Source organism: Antechinus flavipes, chromosome 2, assembly GCF_016432865.1.
Source record: "Antechinus flavipes isolate AdamAnt ecotype Samford, QLD, Australia chromosome 2, AdamAnt_v2, whole genome shotgun sequence".
Classification (NCBI taxonomy): Eukaryota; Metazoa; Chordata; class Mammalia; order Dasyuromorphia; family Dasyuridae; genus Antechinus; species Antechinus flavipes.
The window spans coordinates 322,053,590-322,081,518 of record NC_067399.1 but is presented as its reverse complement, the minus strand read 5'-3'; the positions used below and the strand labels follow the sequence as shown (position 1 = coordinate 322,081,518).

The 27,929-nt window shown below is 35.3% G+C and overlaps 1 protein-coding gene across 3 annotated transcripts in view; it reads left to right on the top strand.

The window, feature by feature from the left end:
* The first annotated feature begins 20,176 nt into the window (after positions 1 to 20,176).
* The window catches only part of RGS6 (regulator of G protein signaling 6), a 643,116-nt gene continuing 635,363 nt past the window's right edge, over positions 20,177 to 27,929 (top strand). For all 3 annotated transcript variants that reach the window (XM_051977664.1, XM_051977666.1, XM_051977665.1), the window contains exon 1: positions 20,177 to 20,275. The gene's annotated coding sequence lies outside the window, so the exon portion shown is untranslated. The remainder of the gene's footprint in view (positions 20,276 to 27,929) is intronic.

Sequence of the window (27,929 nt, the reverse complement as noted above, 5' to 3'; positions counted from 1 at the left end):
ATAAATAACCATTTAAAAGAAAATGATAATAATGAAAAAAGATACCAAAATTTCTAGAATGCAGTCTTTAGGGGGAAATTATCTCATAATCATACACCAACAAAATAGAAAAAGAAAAGATTAGTGAACTGAATGCAATTTTTAAAGCTAGAAAATCAATGTCTAAAGAAGAGACATTAAAATGAGAAGGAAAATAGACAAATTAGAAATAAAAACCCATAGAATGATATATAAAACTAAAAACTGGTTCTGTGAAAAAAAACTTGTCTAAAATTGACAAACCCTTAGCTAATCTGATTTAAAGAAAGCAGAAAATAAAATCAATAAAATGTCAAATGAGCAAGGTGAAAAAGAAGCAAAGCCAGAAGAGCTTATAAATACATGTAAAAGGCAAAAATAATAAACACACCTTTTAGATTCTATGTCTAATTTGTAATGTTTGCTGATTTCTGAGCTGTAAATACTCATACTAAAAATTTTATATTTGGCTCAGTACCAGAGGGATCTAGCACACCCCTACATTCACTCCATTAAGTTCACTTCAGCTGAGTCACAGCTGCTGGATTAAACTCTCCCTTGCTTTTAGGACACAGTGTCTCAGATGATGGTTTGACTCACTACTAGGTCATAGATTAGGTCATAGAGATTGTTCCTCAGGGATCCAGGGGTCCCTGGAGGTCTCTGGACCTTTCAAAGCTCACAAGTTCATCCTCCTATCCATATTCATTCGCTCAAGATCAAGAAAGAAGGACATAAAAGACAGCAGAGCCATGCATTCATTGATTACATTGTGGTACTGATGTTGAGATACATCAACCAAAGTGACTTTTCCTTCCTCCAACCCAGAGACTTCCAACAATTCTTTATTTGAAAGGCCCCAGAGAGTGAGAACTTGAGATCTTCTATTTGAACCTTGTGTTTGCACACTTAATCTTAGCTCACAGCCAATTAAAAGGGCTTTCATCATTGTGTAGTAAGTAGAAACAAAATAGTAAAAGAATATTTGCACATGTTCCAAAGTAAATTAACAAGCTCCTCTATTATACACATTATTCATTTCCAGAAGCAAAGGCACAAAATATTCACATGAGTGGGCAAAAAACAGAGCAGATTGTGACTGCTCAAGGGACTGTCTTCTATTACAGTTTGTTGAAGGCTATTAAATCATCTATTAATATGATCATATGATTTTTATTGTTTTTATTATCTATTATGCATGTCATAATTCTCATTGTATAATCACCAAAGAACTATCCTATATGATTTTACCCTCAAAATCCCATTCTTATTTTAACTTTTTTTCCTTATCTATCTTTGTTAGATTTGTATAGATCTAAAAAGGTAATGTTGAAATTTCCAGCAGTTAATTTATTAAAATGTCTCGTTCTCCTAGTGGTTCAGTTAACTTTTTCTTAAAATACTTATATGCCATATACCATTTGATATATATATATGTGTGTGTGTGCATTGAATTAATATTATAATATATAATTATATATTATATAATGTATTATGTTACAGTTAATGAGCATATATTAATATTAATAATATTAATTAATATAGATATAATAACTTAATATTTAATAAATTTCATTATCTATAATGCCTTATACTGTAGCTTCCATGCTTATCTCTTTTTGTGTGTGTGTGGGGGCAATATTAAAATGTTTACTCGGTTAATTGGCCCAAAATATAATTTAGTTTACAAGAATATAAGCAAAGTCGTACATAATACTAACAATTAAGTCATTTCCTAATATGACTGGGAAATAGCAGCAGCTAAAGCTAATAGAAACAACTTATAAATTTCTTAAGGAAAATCAAATCACTATAGTACAATTAAGAAATAATTAAGGCCTTCCTAAAAACAAAAACAAAAGGGAAAGAAAACTATGAAAATGGACATAAAACTTACTAAATCATAGTAAGAAGGAGAAAGAAAAATTCAGTACCCTGAACCCTGATCAAACACAGAACATTATTGTTTTTTGATGTCAGCATATTGGTTCAGAGATCTTTAAGTGTGACAGTCTGTGAGATGCATAATATGACCACTATGCTCATAAATATAACAGAGCCCAGGAAACATAGAAGTTGATTGCTTCTCCCCAACACAAATCAGATAAGAAAACTTCTGATAGGCAATGCCAATGGACAAGGTTCACCTTCTCTAGCTACTAGAAGATATTTTAAAATGAAAGAATAAGATGACTATAGACAGTTTTCCCTTTATGCAAGTTTGTGTTATGCAAATTTGATTTTTATATGAAGAATTCTACATTCCCCCCCAAAAAAAACCCACCCTACCTATATTAACTTTACTGTACAGTATTGTGCTCTCTCTCTCCCTCCCTCCCTCCCTTCTTTTCTTTCCACTCTGTCCTCCGTGGGTGTGTCTATGTGCCCTTCCCAACAAAACACCCTCCCTCCTTCCTTCCCTCCTTCCTTCTTTCCCTCCTTCCTTCCCTCTTTTCTTTCTTCCTTCCTTCCTTCCTTCTTTCCTTCCTTGCTTCTTTGCTTCCCTCCTTCATTTTTTTCTTCCCCGCTTCCTTGCTTCCTTCCTTGTCCAATTCTTAAGGATACATGAAAATAACTTCACATATAGGTCTGCCAAATGATCTACTTCAGTAACATTATGTATAACTCAAGCAACATCAAGAAACAAGCAGGGGCATCAAGATACTGTGAATAGAGCCCTGGACTTAATTAGCACTCACCTCAAGCACTTAGTAGCTAAGTGACACTGGACAAATCACCTAACTCTGTTTTCCTCAATTTTCTCATCTGTAAACTGAGTCAGAGCAGGAAAATGGTAAGCCACTCCAATGTCTCTAGAATCTGGAGAATCAGAAAAAACTGAACAATAACAACAACAAAACAAAAACCAGTACTAATCCTTAAACTATATTATAAAGCAGCAGTCATCAAAACCATTTGGTACTGGCCAATTAATAGAGAAGTTGATCACTACAATAAATTAGATACACATGACACAATAATCAAGGCCTATAACAACCTAATATTTGATAAACGCCCAAACTCCAGCTTCTGGGAGATTGCTGGGAAAACTGGAAAATAATGTCAGAAACTTAGCATAGGCTTACATTTCACATCCCACACCAAAATAGGGTCAAAATGGATACATGATTTGGGCATAAAAGATGATACTATAAACAAATCAGGAAAACAAAGGACAATTTACCTATCAGATCTTTGAAGAAGGGAGGAATTTTTGATTAAAGAAGAATTAGAGAACATTATAAAAGACAAAATGAAAAACTTTGATTACATTAAATTAAAAATTTTTGCACAAACAAAACCAACAGAAAGAAGATTAAAAGGGAAGTATAAATTTGGGGGAATTCTTACAGCCAGTATTTCTGATAAAGATCTCATTTCTAAAATATATGAAAAACTTTGTCAAATTTATAAGAATACAAGTCATTCTCCAATTGATAAAGGATATGAACAGACAATTTTCAGATGAAGAAATTAAAGCCATGTATAATTATATGAAAAAAAATCATTATTGATTAGAGCAATATAAATTAAAACAACTGAGGTATCACCTCACATCTCTCAGATTGGTTAAGATGATAGGAAAAGGTAATAAGTATTGGAGGAGATGTGGGAAAACTGAGGGACTAATACATTGTTGGTGGAGTTGTGAAATGATCTAACCATTCTGGAGAGCAATATGAAACTATGCCCTAAGGACTATCAAAATGTGCATATCCTTTGACCCAGAAATGCCATTATGGGGTCTGTGTTACCAAAAAATAATAATATGCATATGCAATAATAAACATGTGCAAAAATGTTCGTAGCAGCTTTTTTATGGTAGCAAAGAATTAGAAAATGAGTAGATGCCTATCAATTGTGGAATAGTTAAACAAGTTGTGGTATATAAATGTAATGGAATATTATTGTTCTATAAAAATGATGAACAAGCTGATTTTAGAAAGGCCTGGAAAGAACTGATGCTGAGTGAAACAAGCAGAACCAGCAATACATTGTGCACAATAACAGCAAGACTGTGCAATCATCAACTATGAAGGGCTTGATTCTTCTCAGTGATTCAGTAATCCTAATCAATCCCAATAGACTTTGCACAGAAAATTCCATTTGCATCCAGAAAAAGAACCAAGGAGGCTGAATATAAATCAACAATATGTACACTTCTTTTTCTGTTTTTTTCTCTCCTATGGGTATTCCATTTGGCTCTGATTTTTCTTTTCCAACATGATTCACAAAGCAATGTGCATTAAAAAAATAAAAACATTTAAAACATTTAGAAACATTGAAAAAATAAAACAACAAAAACAACAATCAAAACAACAAGAACATCTTTGGGAAAAGCCATACAAAGTCAGGAAAAACAATTGTAGGAATTCATATCATCTCCTCTAGAACTAGATTAATATTACTCAGAATATTCTTTGAGGAAACAAATATTGGACTCATAATTGTATGAACAAGTTCTTGATTGGATCAATCTATTCATTTATTCTACAGTTTAAATACTGAAAGCCAAGAGATACCTTCTGTGGAAGGGAGATGGGATGGTGTCCTTGGTCAGATAGGTACAACACTGTCAATAACCAGCTTACAGTATCTTTTGTTGGATATTTATGATAGAACAAGAAAGGCAGCAGACTAAATGATCTCAATCTGCTGGGAATGAGCAACTCTAAAGGAAATCTCTGCCATAACAATCATTGTCAATTGAATAACTTGTGTTACCTTTGTAAAAATAAAAAACCTTCCTGAATACATCTTTAGATCTTTTCAGATATTAGATCTGAAAGTAGGAAATGCGTACATTTCCTAAGTAGTAGACAGCACATCTATGGAAATCCTTTCTCTGCGAAATATGTAGTCAATATTTTCCCATTCTTTAGTATTCTAGACACTAAAGCAGTGCAGTAGTTTTCATTTCCTCACTTTCTGTGAACTGCAATTTTATTGTATTGCTTCAAGGCAACATTATAGTTTGTCTTAAAGCTACTTTTAACCTTATAACTAAAAACAAATCTGACAATAGCAACCACCAACTCAACAAAGAAAATGAGCATCCATGCTGTTTTAGAAACCAATCAGAAGCCTAGCAGGTAGCAAAATGGCCAAAGCTATCCTTGAGGAAATAACTATGCCCAACCCAAAGAGTATAAAAGAGACATTTGTGACTTTCTTATTCAAGAGAGAGAACTGCACCCACTAGGTTCGCCTTGCCATGAATGTCATTTATATTGAGGATTACATCTCTTAGAGAATGAAAGTGTGAGATATTAGGACACTCTGCAAACAGGTGGTGACCAGCTTGGTCTGCAATGACCTGGATAAAAATACAATGTCTGCCCATGTTCCTGCCTATCTCCTGCCCCCAAATATTGTTAAGCACCCATTCCTCTGGCTTATTTTTGTTATCTATGTTTATTTTTATTGTTGGATGGCCTTATGGTAGTGTTACCATCACCACTGTTTGGGTCCATCTGAGATATGATGGATTCTACTCCAAACTCTCATTTGAAATTATGTGAATTGTCTGTTTTAAAAGTGTTTCTTATAATGAACATGTAGGATATTGTTTGCTGTCACCTTCTCCACCTCTTCCAATCACATTCAACATGATAATTGCTAGGTATATTTTCCCTTTCATCAAATCATATTTCTTCTCTTTGTCTCCAAGTCCACTCTCTGCTTCACAAAGAAAAAATTATGAGAAAGAAAGGGAATTAAATCAACCCTTGTAACCTACTGTGGTAATCTCGGCATTATGCAGAACTTCATACTCTCACCCCATGTATCCAATTAATTGTCTAATAATGAGGATAATAGCTAGTATTCACATAGCACCTGCTATGTGGTAAGCATTTAGAATATTTTCTCAAATGATCCTCACAATGACCCTGAAAAGTAAGTGCTAGTATTATCCCCACTTGACATTTGAAAAAATAGATTTAGTGACTTGTCCAGGATCCTGCTTCTAGATAATGCTTGAGATTGAATTTGAACTCAGGTTTTCCTGACTCTGGGTTCATCACTCTATCCCCTACACCACCTAGTTACCTAGCTTGCCACTCCTATCTCACAACATCTCTTGCATCTGACCCTTTTTCTTTACTTACACAGTTACCATCTTATGTCAGGCTCTCATCATCTTTCATCTAGATTATTGCAATGTTCTGTCTGCTTAAAGTTTCTCATCATTCAGGTCAACGCTAAACTCTCAAAGTGGTTTTCCTTAAACAGAGACATTGCCTACTCAACTAACTTTAGTAATTTCCTATTGTCTTTAGGATAAAATCAAACTTTCTCTTTTTAGATTTTAAAAATTGACCTCAACCTATACTTATAGCTCAATTAGACATCCTCCAACATCCTGGTCTTTGTTCACTTCTTCACAAATAACATGCCATTTCTTCCTTCTGTGCCCTGGTCTCTCATTCAGATCCTTAGAATTACTCTCTTCTTTGAAGATCCAGCTCAAGCACTACATTTCACATAAAATTTTCTTGATTTTCCTCTACATTCATATATGCTAGTGCCTTCATATCCAAACTATCTTATATGTATTCATTTTATATTTATGTTGTATACATACATATGTATAGATTTATGATTTTCCACTACTAGACCACAGACTCCTTATGGGTAAGGATTAATTCTTTGTGCTTATATTGCCAGTGCCTAGCACATGGTCTGGCACTTAGTAGATATTTATAAATGCTTATTGATTGATCGGTTGTTTGGAACTATCTGATCTCCATTCTCTCCTCTTCCTGGTATCTTCTTCACAAGGTTGTTATGAGAACCACATGAAATAACATTTTCAACAACAAAAACCAAAGTGCTTTGAACAAAGTTTCCTCTCTTAAAACACACACATGAACACACACACACACACACACACACACACAGAACAAAAATAATAACATTTAGGTTGTCTTGTCTTATTCCATTGTGACCCTTTAAAATGGCTCTATGTTTATTTACTCCCCTATCTCTTACCCATTTCATCTTCTATCTCAATTCTACTGCTGTTTATTATCTGTGTGACTATAGACAAAGAGTTTAATATCTTCAGTTCTTAGTTCTATACTCTATACAGTAGGGATATTAACTGTATTAGCTACCTCTCATGATGGTTATAAGCAAAATATTCTGTTAACCTTAAAGTATTATAGAAATGCCTTATTATTATTATTCCTATCTGAAGAAAATTTTTAATAATCTCTACTCCTAAGTCATGACAAGATTTACAGTACTTATTTCCCTACATTATCTAGGTCAGAGAAAATAGACATTATGATTAATAGTCCTAAAGTAGCTAAGTAACTAGTGAAGCTAAGAAGTCTGTGTTTATCAATCATTTTTTATTGAAGCTTTTTATTTTCAAAACATATGCAAGGATGATTTTTCATCATTGACCCTAGCAAAACCTTGTGTTACAATTTCCACCCCTTCCCTCCACCCCCTCTCTTAGATGGCAAGTAATCCAATGTATGTTAAACATGGTAAAAAATATATGTAAATCCGATATAGGCATGAGTATTTATACAATTATCTTGCTGTACAGGAGAAATAAGATCAAAAAGGAAAAAAATGAGAAAAAAAATAAAATTCAAGTAAACAACAACAAAAGAAGTGAAAATGCTATGTTATGATTCACACTTAGTTCCTACAGTCCTTTCTCTTGGGTGTATGTGGTTCTCATCATCACAAGATCATTGGAACTGGCCTGAATTATCTCATTGTTGAGAAAAGCCAGGTCCATCAGAATTGGTTTATCAATCTTCTATCTTGTTGTTTGGTCAACTTGTAATACTTTAGCCCTGTCCCACCAATTATATTTCTCTTCAATCCTGACAAGGTTAATCATGTGTGTTAATTCTAAAATAGAAATTGAAATGCCAATGATAAAACAGACATTGATTATACAATGAAGATTGACAGGAGAGCAGAAATGACAGAAGAAAAGAACCATATTAAAAGGAGAAAATTTTAAAAATAAGACCTGAAAAGAAAATAGTATGACTCAAAGGTGAAATTTTTTTTAAAGTTAACTAGGAAAACATGGAACTTTGGGAATGAGAATCAGGGAAGATAGTAAAATCAGTTTGAATGGTAAAGAGCTTTGTAAAATGATGGTCTAAATCTAAACTCTGGGCTTACATCTGGATAATCAAACAGGAAAGACTTCATTTTCTGAATGTGAATTCTTAGATTGAAGGAAAATCTAATTATTCTGGAAAGTAAAGCCAACAGAGCTATAATTCATCTGTGAACTGGAAAAATCTGGCTTCTGTAATCACTTTGTGTGCCTATAATTTGCCTATCTGTTATATCATTAGAACATTGGATTTAGAATGGGAAGGCACTTTAAGAATTAGTCCAATGTTCTCAAAAGATCATGGGGATATTACTAAGTACCTGGGTAGTAGAAACCCATCCTCAGAACTTGTACTATGGGAGGATAGATTTATTAGATGGTCAGCGGCATAACCTAGAACCAACTCCAGGTCCTCTTACTTAAAATCTGGTGTTCTTTCCATTATACCATGCTGGCATTCCCTATTTTGCAGATGAGAAAACTGAGGTCTATAGAATTGAAGTAACTTGCTCAAAGTCACACATAATTAGTAGCAGATGCTGGATTTGAACCTTGGTCATCTTAGTCCAAACTCAATAGTCTTTCCATTGCAATGGACTGCTTACAGTTCCTTGCATCTAATTCAGGGCACATGAATGTTGAAAGAATGAACAAATAAATAACTGTATTAGTTTCTTGCATTCTTAACAAGAACTGTTTCTCTTGGAGTGTTTATGAAAATGGGTTTGTAGGGGGGCCTATCTTATGAAGTATGAACTGAATTTCCTAAACTCTTATAGGAAAACAATACTGTTGAATCATTTGAGTCATGTATAAATTTCTCATCATCCCATTTGAGGTTTTCTTGGCAAAGATACTAGAGTAGTTTGCCATTTTATTCTACAGCTCATTTTATAGATGAGAAACTGAGGTAAACAGGGTTAAATGATTTGCCCAGAGCTGCAAAACTAGTGAGTATCTGTGACAGAATTTGAACTCAGGTCCCTGACTTCAGTTTAGATGTTATTTTCACTGTATTTCTTAGCTTCCCTGTGGTACATGTGGATCTTGTGAGAAATTATTTTATAATCAGATGCTGCTGTGAGAACAATATCCTAACCTTTCCTCTCTTCACCCTCACCATCATGCCAGGTAGGTTTTCCTTACATGGCTAGGTCGTGTTGAAACCATCCTTGGGAACTGACTGGTTCAAGGCACTAAAGGCTCAGGCTATTGACATCACTTCCTAGTTTTCTGACTAGACAATAGGTGTTATTTGATACATGGCTGGTGGACCACCATTGGGAACTCAGATGAATCAACTCACAATATCCTCAACCAACATTTCTATAGAATATCCTTCTCTTGTTATGCTTAAGTAAACCTACTTTTGTCACCTGTTAAATGACCTATGAGCCTTCCATATCTGAATTTTGAAACAACATACCAGGAGACCAGTATCCCAGTATGCCTGAACAGAAGCCTTTGGAGGAGAAATCCTAGTGTCCTTTTTCATTTACTTCAGTGTCCTAATGCAAAGAAATCACTCTTTTATTTTCAAAAACAGCAAAAGATGCCACTAAATACTGAGGAGGAGAAAGTGTGGGAGTTCAAGAAAGAGAATGGTAGCAGCTGCTATTGCATCAAAAATGGACAGTCCGGGAGAAATGAGGACACACGTTACCAACACTCATTATCTCTAAAAAACCTGCTGCCATATACACACGGACCAAATGCACTGTCATCAACAATATTTTCCTATCTTCTTCTGCCAATGCTGTTATTGAAATCAGATTGCCAACTCATTTACCTTCCTTTATTGTTCTACAGTTCACAAACTATATATTATAACCACCTGTGCCTAAATTCTATAGCCATTTTCCCTATTTCTTCAACTAATTAAAAATAATCATACCATGGGATTTATCTGCAAATATGCCTCACTTTACCCAGTAGTAATTTTCCTGCAAACTTGAGTGGGAATTCAATTCAGTTCAATCAATGGGGTTATGTATTGTCAACTTTTGTACCCTATGTTAGGGGCTAGGGATATAAAGACAAAAACAACAACAACAACAACAACAAAAACCATTCCTGTCCTCTAGGAACTTATATTCTATTGATGAATTTTAGGATCATCAATCTAGAAGGAGGAAGGGGCCCTTGAAGTCATCTAATCTGACCCTTCATTTTGCAGAAAAGGAAAGTGAAGGCCAAGGAGGACTTGCCCAGTGCCACCCAGGAAGAAAGCATCAGACACAGGAAGTGAACCCAGGACCACCAACTACAAAGACATAATTTATGCCATCATGTTGTTATTGTTCAGTTGTTTCCATTTGTGTGACTCTTTGTGATGTCATTTGGTATTTTCTTGACAAATTAAATGTAGTGTTTGCTATTTCTTTCTCCAGAACATTTTACAGATGAGAAAACTGAGACAGTATGAATTGACTGTCCCAGACCAGATTTAAAAGTAGTCTTCCTGACTCCTGATGAGATACTCTATCTATTCTGCCACCTAGCTGCTCTTATACTGCCATATGATGAATCAAATTCATAGATATCAAGTCACACTTTTAATGACATGAGTTAAATTGGCTTTTCAAGTCTTGGTGGATTGCTTAGAAAGATGAAGAATCCATTTGTAAATATGTTCAAAAATCACCCATCTCAACCCTGACAACTCCAATTCTGTTATGAAAGATTAGATTTCTATTATACCATTATTGTTCTGAAGGCACTATGTGGCAATGAACCAAGGAGCAATATTAGCTCAGAAGAATTAAAATTATATGCAACTCAATGGGCAATGGGCAATTTAAGGTGTATGGGCTTTCAGATGTTGTCAGTGATGGTTTTCTCAAAAAGGAGAATGAAAGATTTTTTCAAGGACAAATATCCCTGAAGGATGGGAGAGAACAGATGGAAAGTCAAAGTGGTACACTGTGGTGATCTTCTTCCCAAATGCAGCCAGGTGATAAAAGTTCAGATCTTTTATTATCTTCAATATAGCCCGGTTAGCTTAGAGGTCTATCTTTCTGCTTGGTTCCAAGAGCTCCCTCCGAATGTCGCCAAATCCAAAGGTTTTGTCCTTCAGCCTCTGCCTCTGCTTTCTTCAGCCTCCAGCCAGCTCCACTCTTCATGTCATTCCGGTGAAATCTCGACTTGTAGCTTCTTCACTCTGAAGAACTTCCTTGACTGGCCCATTGAAGCTCTATTTATGCTCCTTTAAGAGAGGGATTGTGGGTTTTCTCCCATAGTGCTCTCTGGCCCAAAGAGCTTCAAGGGAGGTGTGAACTCATTGAACTCCAATGAGTAAAGGTGTGAACACAAGCCTTGTATTAATTAGTTCTACTTAGTACCTTGTTTCAGGTTCTGCCCAAAACATCTTCTTGTAAGATTAGATCAACTCTAATTAGTTAGCAGTTAGTAAGGATTCCAACAGTACATTAGAACCTCTAAGACATTGAAAGAAGCAGAAGAAGGCCTTAAGGGTATTAGGTTGATTCTCTGTAGGGGAGTGATATGAGGGGAGTGATATGAGGAAAACACCCAGGAATGATCTAGAAAGATAGAAAAGATGCTCATGTATGCTATCTAAATATCATCCAAGTATGTGACTTAAAATTTATTTGATATACTTATTTTCTTTATTTTGAAATATTATGTCCTTCTCTCATGATAATTCAGTTCTTTCCTTCTACAATGCACACATTTAAATTCACAAGGTTTCTTTGAGAGTTGTAGGCCATGAAAGTGGCCAATTTCTCAAAGAGAAAGTTTCTCTTACCATTCTTTCTTTTATCACATACTTCTCCCTCAAAGGGGCTATCACATACTGCAACCAACAGTCCAATTTGGATTAAGCTAGATAGTGAATACAGGGCTTGCTTTGTGGTCAGGTTTTTATGTTATATTTTATATTTCCTCCCAAATAAATGTTATTTTATTTTTAATATTTTAATATTTTCCTAATTACATGTAAAATAATGTTAATATTAATTTTTAAAATTTGAGCTCCATATTCTTTCATTTGCTCCCTTTCTTTCTCCTCGTGGAGAAGGCATACAGTCATACAAAACATATTTCTATATTAGTCATGTTTCATCTAAAAACCCACACAAAATAAAAATAAGTAAAGAAAAAATTGTATCTTTTGATCTGCATTCAGACTGCATTAGTTCTTCCTCTGGAGGTATATAGCATTTTTCATCACAAATTCTTCAGAATTGTTTAGGATCACTGTACTGTTGAAAGTAACTGTCATTCACAATCGATCGTTGTATAATACTGTTATTATTATGTAAGATGTTCTGTTCTTTCTTCACTTTTCTTTAGTTCATGTAATTCTTTTTAGGTTTTTCTGAAAGCAATCTGTTCATTTCATTTCATATAGCACAATAATATTCCACGACTTGTTCAGCCATTTCTCAGTTGATGAACATCCCTCAAATTCCAATTCTTTTCCACCACAAAAAATTTATAAATATTTTTGTACATATAAATAATTTTCCTTTTTTTTCTAAAAATCTCTTTATAATATGGACCTACTAATGCTTGCTGGGTCAAAGGGATGCACAATTTTATAAATAGTTGTAAATGGTTTCCCAAACTTGTGGAATCAGTTAAAAATTCCACCAACAGTACAATAGTGTCTCAATATTATCACAACTCTTTCAACATTTGTCATTTTTCTTTTCTGTCATGTTGTTATGCTATTCTGTTGTTTCAGACATGTCCAACTCTTTGTAGCCCTATTCGATATTTTCTGGGCAAAGATACTGGAGTGGTTTGCCATTTCTTTCTCTAGCTCATTTTACAAATGGGAAAACTGAGGCAAATGGGGTTAAGTGATTTGCCTAGGGTTATGTACTTAGGAAGTATCAGAGGCCAGATTTGAAATCAGTCCCTGACTTCAAGTCAGGTGATTTATTCACTCTGCCACCTACCTATCTTTTTCCTATTATACCAGTCTATCTATTAGAGTTGTTTTAATCTGGATTTTTCTAATCTATAGTGATTTAGGGCATTTTTTCATATGACTATAGATAGTTTTGATTCATATTCATATCATTTGACTAGTTATCAATTGGGAAATGATTTGTATTCCTATAAATTTGACTCAGTTCTCTATATATTTGAGAAACAAGGTTTTTATCAGAGAAATTTTCTGCAAAAAATATTTTCCCCAGTTTTTTGCTTTCCTTCCAATCTTGGCTACAGTGGTTTTACTTGTGTAAAATCTTTTAAATTCATAATTAAAATGATAAATGTTACATCCTGCTGTAGTATTCTTCTCTAAAACATAATGTTCTCTGGAAGCAGGTTTCTTGGGGGGGCTTCTGGGAGCAGCCTTCCTTTCAGTTCAAAGTAATAGTCACCTCAAATGCAGCCAGCTATTAAAGTTCAGATCTTTTATTGTTTCCTTCCTTCGACCTAGTTAGTTTTCTTAGAGGCCTATCTCTCCTTGGTTCCTGCCACTAGTCCTTTGCCTCTGCCAGCTTCAGCCTCTAGCTCTCTCCAAATGTCTCCAGCCAGCACAAAGGTAGAAGTTGAAATGAATCTGACTCCGCCTCTGAGAGTGGACTTGTGGGCTTCTGTCTTGTGAATATCCTAGACTGAATCCTGGTTGAGGCTCCTAGCTTATATAGGCTCTTTTAAAGATGTGAACCTTGTGAAACTGTGGTAAGTATTAAGTACATCTAGAGAACTTTAAGCACCCTGCTAAACAACCATTGTCTCTATCAATTCCACTGACTTAGCACCTTCTAAGAATTCTAACATCCTGCAATGCTTTCTTTTTTGATCACAAATTCTTTCTTTATCCATAGATCTGACAGGAAAACTATTCCATGTGCCACTAATTTGTTCATGGTGTCCTCCTTTATGTTTAAATTACGTACCCAATTTGACCTTATTTAACTATTTGGTGTGAATATATTTATTCTATTGATCTATTTCTTAAATCTCTATTTCTTAGTCAGCACCAGATTGTTTTTGATGGTGAGTACTTTACGATACAATTTGACATCTGATAGAGCTAGGTTTTTATTTTAATTCTCTTGATCAAGTAACATCTGCAAAGAGTGAGAGTTTTGTTTCCTCATTTCCTATTCTAAATCCTTATATTTCTTTTTCTTATTTTATTCCTATAGTTAGTTTTCCTATTTTATTCCTATAGTTAGCAATATCACATTTCTACAATATTGTATAATGGTGATGATAATAATCATCCTTGCTTCACTCCTGATCTTATAAAAAAGGCTTCTAGCTTATCTCCATTATAGATAATACTTGCTGATGGTTTTAGATAAGTATATTTATCATTTTAAGGAAAGCTCTATTCCCATGCTTTCTAGTGGTTTTTTTCCCTAGTGGCTTTTTAAAAATAGGAATGAGTGTGAAATTTTGTCAAAATCTGTCAAAAGGTTTTTCTAAATCTATCGAAATAATGATATGATTTTTGTTGGTTTTATTATGGCTATGGACAATCATATTGATAGTTTTCCTAATATTGAACCACTCCTATCTTCCTGGTATAACTTCTACCTTGTCATGATATATGATCTTGATGATAAAGTGTTGTAATCTCCCAGCTAGTACACATGTAAAATTGTTGTGTACTTTTGTGAATATTTATATTCATTAAGCTGATCTATAACTTTCTCTTTTTTTATTATAGCTTTTTATTGACAAAACATATGCATGGGTAATTTTTCAACATTGATCCTTGCAAAAACTTCTGTTCCAAGTTTCCCCTCCTTCCCTCTGCTCCCTCCCCTAAATGGCAGGTAGCTCTATAGATGTTAAATATGTTAAAGTATATGTTAAATACAATATATGTATACATACATATGTACATATATACATATATACATATGTATACATATTTATACAGTTGTCTTGCTACACAAGAAAAATTGGATTTAGAAAGAAGGTAAAAATAACCCTGAGAAGAAAAACAAAAATGCAAGCAAACTATAACAGAAAGAGTGGAAATACTATGTCGTGGTCCACACTCATTTCCCAGTGTTCTTTCGCTGGATATAGCTGGTTCTGTCCATTACTGATCAATTAGAACTGATTTATATCCTCTCATTGTTGAAGAGAGCCACTTCCATCAGAATGGATTCTCATATAGTGTTGTTGTTGAAGTGTATAATGATCTCCTGGTTCTGCTCAGCTCACTCAGCATCAGTTCATGTAAGTCTCTCCAAGCCTCTCTGTATTCATCCTGCTGATCATTTATCAAACAATTATAGTCCATAACATTCATACACTACAATTTATTCAGCCATTCTCCAATTGAGAATCTATTCAATTTCTAGTTTCTAGCTACTACAAAAAAGACTGCCACAAACATTTTTGCATATATGGGTCCTTTCCCTTCTTTAATATCTCTTTGGAATATAAGCCCAGTAGTAACACTGCTGGATGAAAGGGTATGCATGAACTATAACTTTCTTTCTCTGGTTAGGTATAAGTACCAAATTTGTGTCATAAAAGCAATATATTATAATTTAAATAGAGAAATGGGACATTTGTTGTGTGTGTGTGTGTGTGTGTGTGTGTGTGTGTGTGTGTGTGTGTTTAATTCTGAACTATAGCTTCCTCCTTGAAATCTTTGGAAGATCAGATGGAGGTTGATTGGAAGGATTTATAGGAAGTGAAGGGATCTTTAGCTTTCTGAGTCTACATAAGAGGAATAAAATCCATTAAAATATGTTTATCCCCGCAGTTTGCTTATTCAACATTTGTTTCTGAACTGGCATAGCTACATATACTGTACAATTATTTAAAATGGCCAAAAAATTCAATTCATATTGAATTCAATTCATTGCTACCAAATTGGACACATTTCTACCCATTGCTTATTAGTTTTAATTGCCAAATTTCAAAACTGCTGCATTAATGATTGTGTAAGTCTTGTCTCTTTAGCTTGTCCCTATCTCCAGTCTTCAATTTTCTTCCCCTTTCTCTTTTAAAGATTGTCTGTTTTCCTTACTAGTCATATTTCACACTTCCTGACAATTCTTTTATAGTGTCACTATGACACAACAGATGGGCAGCCCAGATCCTACACTAGTATCCTCACAGTATTAAAAGAAATAGAGGAAGGCCTCTAGTTTGTTGGATTCAACTCTCCAACTATATATATTAAGAACTTATGCTATATGTTGGGAGAGATACAAATTTGAGAAAAGATACAAACTCTGCCCTTATGTACCTTTTCTTCAGACATGGTAGTAAGACATACATACAGATTAAATATAATAAATACATTGTAGATATAAAACAAATGCTACATGCAGTTTAAAGTAGAGATTTGAAAAATTAAATCCATCAAAATATTAGTCATTCAAAATGATAGTTTACAAAATGTTACTTGGATATTGAATATATAACAATGAGAGGAATAACATAATAATATTAACAATTATTTGTACTTTGTATAATAATAAATGTCCCCCATAACTAGAATGTACTCCCTTTTCACTATCATTTCTTGTAAATCATTGTTTCTTTTTCAGTTTCAGCTTAAGAGCTCTCTGTTCATTTCCATCCCTCAACAGTTACTGGCTTCCCTCAAACACAGCAGATAACCTTTTATCTACTCAGCATAGTTTTGTACATACTGACATCTGTGTATGTTAAATTCTTTTTTGGAATATAAGCTCCTTTGGGGCAGAGACTGTTTAATTTTGCCTTTGTATCCCAAGTACTTTTCAAAATAAACTAGTCTCTCCCTTGCTCAAGTGGGCTAAGTCCTTATAAGACACAGGAACTTAACTGATAGATCAATCCACTGCTGGAGTAGGTAAAGTAGATAGCTCCTGCAGGCTAGCTCCCCATAGGATTCACTTTAAGATGCTACTCGCCCATGTTGGTTTCTGCTACCTCCTTTTGTGGCTGAGGGGATCTTGATGACTTTTCTGAACTTATCAACTCAAAAGTAGGGGTGTGCTAAAGAGAGTCAATTACTAAATTTTCAGTGTAAGAATTTAGACCTCTCAAATTGGTAGTTGCTATAAACCAAGGCTTGACTCATTATTTGGTTGATTTATCTAGACTTTAGAAAATGTTAATAAAACAAATAATAAAACAAAAAAAAATTGCTAGAAATACCAACACAAAAGTATACATATATTTCTCCCCAAAGACATTTACCTTTATACTTCACTATCCCTGCCTTCCAGATTTTAATATGGTCCTATCTATGTCAGATCTTGAAAGAATAAACACAAAAGAAATAGACATCATGCACTCATAAACACCTAGTGGTTGGGGAGTGTTAAGTCAGTTGCTGCCCCTGTCCCAAACTAGGTTTTCAAAGCAATTCTCTTTTTGGAGAGGGAACAGAGAACAAGAGGTCATTTTCTCAAACCATTCCTATGTATTCTTGACAACTAAGTGGTGTGATATTATCTACCTAAAGTCAGGAAGACTTGAGTTCAAATGTGAACCTAGAAATGTACTAGGGATATAACTCTGGACAAATCACTTACCATTTGTTAGCCTCAGTTTCCTCAAGTGTAAAATGGAAATTATAATAACATCTATCTCCTGTGGTTATTGTGAAGATCAAATAAAATAATATTTGTAAGGTGCCTGGCTTAATATGCAATACATAGTAGTTACTTAATAAAATACTTCTTTCCTAATTTAATGCATTCCATCATCTTTTCAATTAGAAGAACTTTTGTGACAATGTATGGATCCCTGGGTCAGGCAATCTCTTTGAATTTCCTGCTATTGAGTTGAAATCAGTCAAAGAATATAATTTTGCATGCACTGAATAACCCACCTGTAAGAGCAAATTTAAAGTTTGTATATTTATTTATTTGTAATATATAAAAACTGTGTCTTTCCATTAGAATATATACTCATGGAGAACAGGTACTGTCATATTTATAATGCCCTATTCCTAACCCCTAAGTTTCGCACAATGCTTACACATTGTCTTATAGGAGCTTAATCAATGTTTGTTAAATTGATTACTACATAAACTCCAGTGGTTCCAAAGGGCTCAATAAACTCCTTTTGGCTTCTGGGTGAAATACAGAATACCTCTGTTTAGCATTTAAAGCCTTTACCACCTGACCCCAATCTATATTTCCAGACTTTGTATGCATGACTCCCCTTCATGCTTTTTATTTATAAATTCTTTGAGAACAGGGACTGTTTTTTGCCTTTTTTTTTTGTACCTTCATCACAGTGCTTAGTACAATGTAGGCGCTTATTAAAAGATTGTCGACACACTTATATATGTGTAAAATCCCACCTTCTGCAAGGAGCCCTTTTTAACGTCGTTGCTTTGCCTATGAGATTACCATTATTATTCGTTATATACTTAAGTTGTTTGTATAAAAATGTTGGCACGTAGTCTCTCCCAAAGGCTGTGAGCTTCTTGACATTAAGGATTATTATTATTATTTTTTTTTGCCAGTTTAGCATCGTGTCTGGCACTTAGTAGGTAGTTAATAAAAGCTGGTTGACTTCATATGTACACATTCTCTCCATCAATACAAATTCCCTGAAGACATCGCTTGTCTTAGTCTCTGTTCCCATCTCATAATAGGCTTCCAAAAATGCTTATTGATTGATTTGACTCGAATTGAAACAAAGCTAGTGGCATCCTAGATTCTAAAGCTCAGTACAATGCAATGTAAGCAAAGCCAGGGGCTACCTAGGGGCAATTTAGGAACAACTAGAAAGATTGACGATAAGGAACTAACATCCTGAAAGGGAAGAAATGTCCAAAACTTTCAGCAAAGTGCCCGATTTGTAGGACAATTTGGAAATCAGTTTCAGCTTTCCACTTTAGGACGGGCAAATTAGGGTCCTCAACTCTTTGCAGGGATCATTGGGTCCATTTTTGTTTTCCGCCACTCCCACCCCCATCTAGCAGGAAGGCTCTCTCTTACCTCCTCTCTTTAGCTTCTTTTAAGACTGAGCTTAAATTCTATTTTTCTCAGGTGGGAGGCCTTTTTTGGGAAGTTTCTCTAGACAGGGGTCCGCTGGTAAATGTTTAACAATCAGCTCTCGTTGCGGGGTAGGGAGAGCATACAAGACACACTGCTTTAAGCGGCATCGTTGACATTTTCTCCGTTTCGTTTTTTACGTCTAGACAAAACAAACAAACAAATCAAGTCCTAGTGTTACAATTTGTTCATTCCCAAGCAAATGCAAATTGAATGCTTTCTCTGCATATTGTGTGGCCCTTGGGGACCCTTCTCCCGAGGGTGGTCCTGCCCCGCCCCGCTCCGCGCCTCCCTTCCCCATCCAGTTCTTCCTGGGCTGGCTCTGTTCCGTCGTCCCCAACGCAGGTGCTCCCTCCACAGGTGCGGGCGTCTGTGCTGCAGCTCTTCTCCGCACTCGACAGCGGGCGCCGCTGTTGCAGCTCGCGGAGTGCCTCAGCAACAATTCTTGGAGAGTTAAGGCAGCGACTTCTGCTTCCTCCTCTTTAGCAGCGGCGGTAGCGGCCGCGGACTGCCTGCTTCCCTCGCCCGGGTCCAGACTTCAGCCCCCGGCTCCCACCGCTGCTGGGAAAGGCGGAAAAGGGAGAAAAGGAGGAGGAGGAGGAAGAGGAGGAGGAGGAGGAAGAAGAGGAGGAGGAGGAGGAGACGCGGAGTCCGGCGGGGGTGGAGGCGGAGGCGCACTATCCCTCCGCCTTCTGGGGGCTGCCGAGAAACATTAAGCTGCACCGGGGGAAAGAGGGCTGGGAACCGAGGAGAACGAATCAAAACAAGGACTTGGAGCACCCAGTTGTGCTCCAGCGCTCAGAGGACCATGTTATCAGGGGCTGCTTCTCAGAAGCTTTTCCTCTCTTGGCTTTTCCTCTGAGGGATGTCCTGGAGTCGGGTCCTAGGAAACTAAGAAGAAGAGCAAAGAAATCTGGAGAAGAGCCTGAATACGAGCCCGCACTTATCCCCAAGGAAAGAAGCTGCGGGAGTCTTTGCTCTTTCTCTCTCTGTCTCTGTCTATCTGTCTCTCTCTGTTTTTCTGTCTGCCTTCTCTCTCTCTCTCTCTCTCTCTCTCTCTCTCTCTCTCTCTCTCTCTCTCTCTCTCTCTCTCTCTCTCTCTCTCTCTGCCATGAACCAGGCTCGAGCTGGTCCCCGAGGAGAATAACATTTTTTTTTCTAAGCAGAAGGGAAAATAAAAGACAATTCTTTGGTTGCTAAGGTAATTGTAGTTGGGACAGAAAAAAAAAAATGTGTGAAAAACGTGGGGGAAAGGTGCTTAAAAACTGCGTTCCCTTTCTCCCCTCCCATTCATGCTTATCTTTTTCAGCTTCTGTGTATATTATGAATAAGTACTCAAAGACTTGCCTGCGTCTAATATGGAAATGCATGTCAGCTATATGTATGCCAAGAGGAAAGCATGTGTGATATGGCTATGCTGGGTTACATATCTGTCCTGTGAGGATCTTTCTATACACATATAGATATGTGTATATACACGCACACTAATTTTATTTATGTGTGCATATGTATATATAAAAGCAATATACCCACTATTATATATAGGCATATATGCATATATCAAGGATTATCTATCTATATATTATATATATACATGTGTATCTACCTAGCTATACATTGAGAAATATGGGGGGGGGGAGGAAGCAAAAAGAATATTACCATAAATGTCGAGTGAAAACATTTTCGATGATCATTTTCAGTCTTTTAAATGGGCGTTTCAATTGTAGAAACTTGTAATAAGAAACAGAGATTCATTGACTTCCTCCCCTCTCTTTCCTCCCCTATGGTAGGACTTTCTCCTTTGGGGTTTTGGACAAAGCAAAGGGAGTCTTTTCCCGTGCGGAGGAAAGAAGGTGCAGAATAAAGTATCTGTATATATTTGTTTGGGAACTGAAAGGAGGAAAAAGCCCCAAATCATTTTGCATTTTGCAAGTATGACATTGAAACCGGTTGCATTTAAGCATTTTCCTTTTACTGTTTCTGTAAAGCTGCATAGAAAGTGGCCCTGTGAGACTAAGAAAGTGACCCAGAAAATGTAATTTTTGCTCAAGATGAAAAACTGCAGTATCTTGCTTTTAATTGAGTAATACAGGGGAAGAAGTTTGTCTGAAAGACCATGTATTGGCATTTCCCCGAGTAAAATAAGCAAAGCATAGAGGTATTGTTATTTTTCATTATCTTTCCTGGAATGTACTAGTTTCTGGAAACTAGATTAGAAGGTAGATTTTTTTTTAAGTAGCTTTTATAAATAAAAATTCAGGAGTCTTTAATAAATAAGATTTAAGAAATAAGCAGAAATATGTATACCACACCATTGAAATTTATTAACCTTCCTCTATCCCTGCTGCTGTTATGTCTGGGGGTGAAAATAGAAGAGAATAAGGATCAGGGTTTGAAAGTGACATGATTTAGAAACTCTTGTACAGGTCTCTGGAGTGCCTGCTAAACTCATGAAGGAATGAGCACTAGTAAAAAAAAAAATGCTCTGAACTATGAATTTACATTGGTGTTTTTTTTTCTGTATAGATGCTTTTTCATGAATCTTCTAAAATTGAGGTCTTGTTAGATTTAGAGAATAAAGTTGTGAGTATAACTTGAATAGGAAGATTGAGGAGTATATTCTTAATTTTAATGTATAGAACAAATCCTCAAACAACTTTAAGGAAGACTCAATTATGCTTTCTATATACTAATCATTTCTGCCAAGAGAATACATTTGTTGTCCTTTTGAAGATGAGAATAGGATTAAAACAAACATGGGTTATCAGAATATGAGTACTTGGAAGAGACAACTTGCCTGTAGAGCAAAGTACCCATCATCAGTTATATTGAGGAATTGATGGAATGTTTGTATCATACAAAATTGCAGCATAAATATCATGACCTCAGAAACCTATTGGCAAAAAAAAAAAAGAAAAAAATGATGTGCGTGGACCTTTGCTGCATACTTCATCTTTTGCTGTCTATACATTCTAGATATTTCAGCCATTGTAATATGTTTTATTAGGGACTATAATTTTTTTCTTTCCCCTAAAAAGTACAGATTTCCTACATGTTGTATCTCCTTTAAGAAACTCTGTTTCATCCTTAAGATTGTCAGTAAAATATTGCTGGTTTTGTTTTGAAGTGACAAATTGTCATATCAAATGAAAAATTACAACAAAGCTTTTACAGCAGAAATCTTTTTGAATGGACTGCCTGTGCTTTTTTTTTTTTTTTTTTACCTTTGAATAAACTGTCTTATAAGAGAAACATTAAAATGAGGCATATGTTGCATGAAAGGAAAAATATCAGAAAAAGGCTTGGCAAAAATGACATCCTATAATTTTTGGATGTCTTATTCCCCAGGGACCAACTTTTTTGTCAAAATGGGATAATTTATTTTAGGAATCTTTCTGCTTTTCTTCTCCTTTTGTGTTTTTGTCACCTAAACTCACAATTTTCTCCTAGGAATTTCTGAAACATTGGTTAGGGATAAAGATAAAACATCAAAAGATATAAATTGGTATCTTTGTGTCATGTACTTATCTTTAATCCAAAGGATAAATAGGGATAGAGGAGAAAGAAAGGAATGCATTCAAGTTTGCAGTATAAGATTAGATTTTTCTTTTTAGGTACCCAGTCATATTTTCTTTGCTTGGGGCATTTGTGAACCTGGGAAAGGGTTTGGGACTCATCTTTCCTGGAATTAATAGATATATTACATATTTAATGCTATAATGACATATTTTTATCATTACAGTAGGCATCATAGTCCTTATGATGCTGTAGGTATAGGATGATTATACATAACTTCAACATGAGTTATTATGTAGCTATTGAATTGTTGATGGAGTGAAATGTTCCCACTCTGTGAAGTTTCAGAGCCTTGTAACCAAGAACTAAGAAATAGTCTTGTGATAGATTTGGAATCTAAAGATGTAGACTTGGTTCTCAACTCAAGTCATTCAGCCAGTGTGATTCTGAACAAATCACTTAGCCTCTCTAAATCTCATTTTAGAGTTCTCTGAAAAAAGGGATAAGTAATGCTTTTACCACATACCTCAAAGGGTTGTTGTGAGCAAAAAGCTTTGTATAATGCAGAAAAAAACCAACTCATATAAAGGTGATCCTTTACTATTGTAAAGTATGTCAAAGGACTTAGAAATGAAAGGAACTTTAGAGATAATCCATTATAACCAGATTTATAGAGAAGGAAGGTAACTTGAAGAATCATAAATGCTCAAGGTCAAACTGTTGACAAGTGTCAGAGCTGGGATTCAAATACAAATCTCTCAACTCCCAATCCTGTGCTCTTTACATTATAATTTGTAAATACTCTTGGCAGGTCAGCTTTGGTGAAGCAGAATTTTATGTTTATTAATTGAACTTATTTGCAGGGAGAGTAAAAATTTTCTATCTTTTACAAAACAAAGTTCTCTATCAGATTTAGATATGACAGGGGATTTCCTCATGAAAGAGTTGTTTTCTTAATGGTGCGACATATAGTGGAAAGAGAATTAGAATTAAAGTCAGAAGAGTCACAGGAAATCCCTGGCTCTGATACTTACTAGCCAAGTGATATTTTTTGAGAATTCCTTTCCTTCTTTATAAAGTGAAGGTGAGGGATGACATCATCTTTAACATCTCTTTTACATCTGAATTCTATGCTCCTATATGTTTTTATGATTGGGAGAAAATCTTATTCATTCTCTTGGAGTACTTTACATACTGTTTGAAAAGATTTTTTTCCTCTGAAAATATTTTCACCGAATTTTAGTGTTACATTATTTTGTTTTGCTATTATGAAACATTGTATAGCTATGATTTCATTTGAGCCTCATAGCTGCCTCCTAGATAAAGATTGACTTATGACACCTATTTCTCAGGTGAGAAAACAGCTTCTACAAAGGGAAATGACTTGCCTAGTGTCACACAGCTAGTGAATGAGGAGGATGGGAGAAGAGTCCATATCTTCTAATTCCTAATTTAATGCTCTTTGTGCCACACCAGCCTGTTGGAAGGTTGCTCTGGAAATTAGGATAATTGATAGTGAACTTGTCTATCTTAGTTTTGTACTATACAAACGTGATTAGATTTATTTTACCTTTCTCATTCTGAATGGCAGCAGTGAAGCTGATGCATTAATAAGAATTTTGACATTTTTTTTCTAAAATGCTTGAAGGTTGTTCTTTCATTTTACTCCCTAGATTTAATGTTTGCTGTAAATGACTACTTCAGCTATTTTTTCCTTTTCTTGCAGTCTTCAGAAATTTTGTTTCCCAGTTGCTTATTACTGATTTAAGATTTGTATACATTGGATAATTATTTATTAACTATTTCACTAGAACAATGAGAAAAGACACTGAACTGGTAATCAGAAGGGAATTCAGTTCTTCTGGCTATAAACTCAACTCTCAGCTTTGTCACTTAACATTAGTTATGTGTCTATTGTCTATGGGAAAGGATACAATCTGTCTGAGCTTCAGTGTCTTAAGCTGTAAAATGGGATGATCACATTTGGACAATCTGCTTTGCTTGGTTGTTGTGAATTAAGCACTTTAGAAATTGTAAAGAGCTATATAAATGTGAATTTCTGTAAGATCATTTCAGAATAATTTACCTTAGTGTAGAAAGCAGTGGTAAAGATGTGACATCTTAAATAGTGGTTAATAAATAAATAACAAATTATTTTTTGTATTTCTTCAGTTGTTTCAGTTGGATCTAAAACATCTTGGCCTCATTTTGGAATTTTCTTGGCAAAGATAGCAAAATGGTTTGTCATTTCCTTCTCCAGCTTTTTGTTTTGTTTTGTTTTGTTTTGTTTTGTTTTTTTCACAGATGAGGAATTAAGGTAACTAGGTTAAATGATTTACCTAGGATCACACTGAGGCCAGATTTGAACTCAGAAGATGAATCTTTCTGATTCCAAGCTTGGTGTTCTATCAACTTCAGAGTCACCAACAATGACAGCAATCAAAGAAATTCCAAAGTATAACTATATTAAAATGGGATTCCTCTGTAGAAATCCACTAATCAATAGGAAAAACAATGTCTTATATCTGCAGTAACTATTTGTGGAGAAAGCATGCACTCATCTTATTTTCTCTTTGGAACTGAATCTGGGATGTAGAAATATAACTATCTTAGTCTGAAAGAGATTGATATTTCAACAAAGAAAACCACAAATATTAGAATTAATGGTTTATTTTTTATTTAAAACAAGGGTATGATTTAGGAAATGCTAACTGATATACTAAGATAGGATTTCCTCAGTCAAGTTTTTTCTCATCTGTAAAATGTTTTCCTCAGTTTCCTCATCTGTAAAATGGGCTGGAGAATGAAATTTTAAAAACTACTTCAATATTTTTTTAAGAAAACCCAAAATGGGGCCACAAAGAGTTTGACAGAGTTAAAATAAGTGAATAGTAACAAATATGCCAGGCACTGTGCTAAGAACTTAGAAAGACAAAAGACAGTTCCAGACCTAAAGGATTTATACTCTAAGGATGGGGAAGAGGATTGTCCTCTGAGGACTCTTTCAGTCCTAGATACTTGCTTGTATTATTAACCAAAAACAGTATCACAAATCCATAAGATAGAATGTTGCAACTAGATTTATTACAAGAGTTGTACAAACATGAGAAACTCTAAGCAAAGGCAAAGAGTTTACAGCCCATGGTTTGTGGGTGGGTGCTTGAGCTGAGTCTAGAAGGAAACCATGGATTGTAAGATGCTGATGACTGGGAGGACCTTCGGGGTGAGGGATGCTGTTGTTGTTTTTTGTCCTTCTGGAAGAAGACTATCACATCAAGGAGACTATGCCAAGACATGCAAGTGAGTTGGATTTAAGTGAGGGAGGTCTGTGCCAGGTTCATCTGCATCACTTTCCACTCCAGAGCCATCTGGGTTCAGTGACCAGATACAGCTCAGGACCACTAGAGATGACCCTGGATGAAATGGGAGATCTTGGCCTTGTTAAGCTAAAGTCTTCAACAGGTGGGCAGAGAGCCACTGAAGAGACATCTAGACAGGAAGCAGAGCATCTTATCTGTGGAACCATTAATAGGCCAGTATGGCTAAAACTGTAGAATGTGGCAAAGGAAATAAGAAGACTGGAAAGATAGTGAGGCTGTGATTGTAAAGAATTTTAAATATCACAAAGAGGACATCTATATTTGATTCCAGACATAATTGGGAGTTTATTTAGTAGGGAAATGATATGATCAGATCTATGTTTTAGGAAGGGTGGGTTGGAGTGGGGAGAGAATTGAAGTTGGGAAAACAATTTGGAGGCTCTTGCAGTAGTAGTTCAGAGAAGAGGTGGTAAGTTCCTGATCTAGGATTGTCTGTGAGTAGAAAGAAAGGTGATGAAATCAAATAGATGGAAACACGATTTTTGCAGTTGACTAAATAAGCGGGGTGAGGTGGAATGAAGACTTGAGAAAGTAAAATTTGATTTCAAATTTGGTTGAATAGGAGAATTGTTGTGGTGCCTTTAACAGTAATAGGGAATTTCAGAAGAAGGGAGGGTTCTTGGGGAAAGATAGAGTTCTACTGATCATGTAGATATGTTCATGCTAATTGTAACTATCTGGAAGGCTGAAGTTGGTAGATTTCCTGATGGGACTTCTGAGCTGCACTGGGTTAAACTGATTGGGTATCCAACCAAAGTTCAGCTTTTGTATGGTGAGCTCCAAGGAAAGACATACTACCAGGTTACCTAAGGAGGGACAAACTAGTCCACTTCATAGAGAAGATGACAGGTCCTTTGCTAAGCTAGGAACACAGTTGTGAATAGACAACATTGTGCTTCCAGTCTGAGTGAAAAAGGGAGATCTAGTTCTTATAATGACAATAATAATTGCGAAATGCAAAGCAATTAGGATATCTCCAGAAAATCCTATTTGAAATGACATTTAGGCAGTTCAAAATGTGGGACTAGAGCACAGGAAATAGGGTTGAGGGCTGGATATAAAGATCTGGGAATCATGAACACAGAGTTATTGAAAGAAAAGAGAAGGCAGCTCAGGACAGTCTTTAGAATATCTTCTGCTTAATAATTGTAGCTTTTCTATTCAGCAACATCTAAAAACTAAGATCATTAACCTGATGTGAATTTTTAAAAATTATTTTGATAACTGTATTTCAATATAATTGATTTCCTTTGTGATCTTGTGTATTTTGCTTTATTCATTTAAAAACATTCAGAGAAGGAATCCAAAGATTTTGCTAGGTTGCCAAAAATGTTCATGACACCAAAAAAAAAAAGATTAAGAACACTTCTTCTAAAAGAATCTGTCTCTAGTTTCTACTTCTAATTAATAGGTTTGCCATAGAATATCATACGATCTTCAGGGCTTGATTGAAAGGTCTATATATAGATCATTTATTAAACTCTTATTATGTGCCAATCAATGTGCTAAATGTTGGGGATATAAATACAAGAAAGCATGACACCCCTGCCTTCTTAAATACAGAACTTCTTAAACAGAAGAAGACACATAAAGGAGAGCTTGCAGGCATATAGAAGTAAATGGGAGAGGTAATATGTTCAGGAGGTGACTTAAAAAAGGTCTGGAGACCAGATCTAGAGAAAATTAGGCAAACCCCTCCTTCTCAGTTGTATATTCTCAATTTTTTATTGGGATAAGGTAGATATGGGAAGGGAGAAGTTAAAGATTATTACTGGAGTGCAGGTTGTAACTTTATATTTGTTGTTTGTTAGAACTGGAAGCTCATCTCTTCCAATTTTCATATTTTATAGATTTTAAAAAAACTAGGGTCAAAGAGGTGAATTGATCTGCCACAAATTTCACAAGTGGCAGAACATGTCTTTTTCTTTTGGCAGAAAAACTTCTTTTAATCACAGGATA